Raw genomic sequence first — 3,093 nt, forward strand, 5'->3', positions numbered from 1 at the left:
AAGCAAATGCCCAATTTTAATTCAAGAAGACTCGGAGGGGGTACGTGAGAAGACAGTTTATATGTACCATTCAAAAATATCAAAGCGGTAAAAAGCAAACAAGTGGCACATTATACCCAAATAAATCATAGTATATACAAAATTAATAAAGCCAAATAAAAGTCAACATGTACAAGCTCGAATTCTGGTTGTCCCCAACAGAGTCGTCAGAGCTGTCACACCCATTTTTACCCCTCCAAGAGATAAGTGTAAAATGTTATGGATTGTGGGTTAAAGAGCTTTTCCAATTAAAGTGACAAATTTGAAGTAGGGATTATTTTATTTACAGAGTCGCCACTTGGAATTGATTTCTACTGGTGTTCCAAGTCACCTTTTATTTGAATCCCTATTCAAAGGAAAGTTTGACTCTATTATTATTGGTCTGCGAAAACAAAGTCCGGGTAAGGAATTCTGTTGACCGGGGAGAAGGTGTAAGGCATTCCCTAAGTCCCGTGGTTCTAGCACGGCCACTTTATTGACTACATTTGGCTTGAATTAAACTTGGATAAACTGTGGTTTATTTGATTTTTATGCTTTTCTTATGTCCGTTTTTATTTATTTTAAAAAAATATTAAAGAAAAGATTTGAATAATAATCTACAACTTAACTAATGAGAGAAAATTATTGTTATGAGTACTAATTTAAAAGATGAGAGTAATGAGAGAAAATTATCAATTGACATTGCTTAAAACTAGTAAGATGTGGGCTTGTCTTGACATTGAATGAGGCAACCCACTATTGGGTTGATGGAGTCAAATGGGCTCATGTCCAAGACAAAATCCAAAAGCCCATATGCTTTTGGACTTTAAATCTGCAGATATGGCCTTTTAAAGCTATGTTACAGATTTGGTCATATCTTGCTATTTGCAATCCGTAGCCAACTATTTACAAAAATAAGTTTACAAATTGTCTTTCTAATCTACAACTTAACTACCTTACTAAATAAGTATATTTTAAGAGATAAAAAAAAAGATTATTGGGACTCTAAAATATAATAATAATAATAATAATAATAATAATAATAATAATAATAATAATAATAATAATAATAAAAACTTAGCTTGGTGACAACAAAGGGACAAACATGGCAACAAGGGTTCAAATTTTAATATATATGCTCCTTTCAGACAACCAAATGCCAGTGAAATTATATCTAATGCTTTGCAAAAATAAAAATAATTAAAGATGTTTAACACAATTTAATTAACTAACATATCGTTATAACATTATCAAACATTCAAGAGCATATAAAAATGAATTACAATAGAAGGATAAAGCTACTAATATTTCCCAGCGTCATTATCTTTCATTCCAACTCGATTTTATGAGTTTACATGGTCCAAAAATTACCTGGACAGCAGAAAGAAGAACAAATACATCAAAGTCAGCTCTTTCCAAAATCAACAGCAAAACAATTAAACGGGCAGCAACAACAACAAAAGACAACGACAACCGGCAGATTCAAACCCAAGAAAATAAACTAGAAATACCCCAGCAAAACAGTACAATTATGTAACTCCAGAAAAATCTTTCAAGACTACTCTATTTTCCTTAAACAAGTTTTTCACTTAAGAATCAACTCACAAAAGCTGCTAAGGGATATTATAGCTACTGATTTTTTTCTCTTTTTTGTGTGTCTAGAGCTCCCTCAGTAAGATGGAGTGTCCTCCTTTTATATCAAAACAATCAGCTATTTCAAAAAAATTAAAAATCAATCTTTTTGACAGATTTTTCTACAAAATTTTCTCTTAAATTCAAAATGCCAGACTTTCTGGTTCAAATCTTGTCAAGTATTTCAAACAAAATCTGTTCTCCACTATTCAAAGACAGACTTTTATTCAAACACTGTCCAAAGGTCTACATTTTCTTACCAAACAATTTGACTTTTGAGTGTTGTACTCAAAGAGTCTTGAAGTAGTAAATAAACAATCAAACAAGTACCATATACTCTTAAGTATTTTTCACTACCTCACTTTTATCAACACAAAACTATTTTACTACTTCAACAAGTGCAAAAACAGAAAATTTGACATTTTAAACTTCAAAAACTAATGCTAAAATAATTAATAATAGACAAAAATAAGATCTGAAAAAATAAAAATAAAATAAAAAATCAGCCACGAAAAATAATAGGATTTTTACCATTTTATAATTCAAGTGGCCGAAAAAATGGTGGTATGCCAAAAGAGGGTGTTCGCGGAGGTCGCCGGAATTTGGCCGGATTTTGATCGCCGGATTTTCATGGTGAAATTGGCATCAATAGCTAGGTCTTGAGGATCTTTATCCATTGATGTAAGTATTGTGGGGTGGTAGTGGTTGGAGCTTCAAGAATTTGGGCAAAAAACTGACGGGAAAGTTTCCTAGATCTAAGATTCATAGAGTTTGAGGGATTTTTGAAGGATTTGGTTTGGAGATATGGAAGGAGGAAGTTGTGGAGATTACATGGTGTAAATTTGGAGGTGTTTGGAGGTGGTCCGCCAGCAGCGTCGATTTTCGGTCGGCGGCGGTGGACGGAGCTGGGGCGGCGTAGAGAGAGTGAAGATAGAGAGAAGAGAGAAGAAGGAGAAAAGAATTATGGGTGAAAATGAGGACAATTTTTCAGATTTTTGAGGCTTTAAATAACTAAGCCAAGAGTGAATGAGATCCATTGCATCAAGATGGAATGGATGGGTATGATTTGATCTTGTTTCATTTAGTGAAACGACGCAGTTTTGAGGCAAAACTACGTAGTTTCAGACCCTTTCAATGACAACTCTTTATCTTGCACTCTTGGACACTTTTTCTTTCAAATTTGGCCAAATTTCTTCCTTAATCCTACTTATTAAACTAATTTTACACAAATAAATTAATTAAATAACTTATTCTAATGATCAATTAACTAGATTAATTCACCAACTGAACAACTAGTTAATTCTTAAAATGCACAAATGAAGAAAGAACTATTTTTTTTAGTATTTTATGATAGGAAATATGCAATTAAAATCACAAAAATTGAGAAAAATAATTAAAATAACAAAACACTAATAACTTTAAGAGGTGTTAAATAGTGCAAAA

General features: G+C 32.2%; 1 long non-coding RNA gene across 1 annotated transcript; it reads right to left on the bottom strand.

Moving 5' to 3' along the window:
* Positions 1 to 1,237: 1,237 nt before the first annotated feature.
* On the bottom strand, positions 1,238 to 2,601 carry LOC138872109 (uncharacterized). The gene is made up of 2 exons (XR_011400540.1): positions 2,182 to 2,601; positions 1,238 to 1,389 (listed from the first exon to the last, which is right to left on the bottom strand). It is a non-coding gene; the product is annotated as an uncharacterized lncRNA (long non-coding RNA).
* Between the last annotated feature and the right edge of the window lie 492 nt (positions 2,602 to 3,093).

This window comes from Nicotiana sylvestris, chromosome 6, assembly GCF_000393655.2.
Source record: "Nicotiana sylvestris chromosome 6, ASM39365v2, whole genome shotgun sequence".
NCBI lineage: Eukaryota > Viridiplantae > Streptophyta > Magnoliopsida > Solanales > Solanaceae > Nicotiana > Nicotiana sylvestris.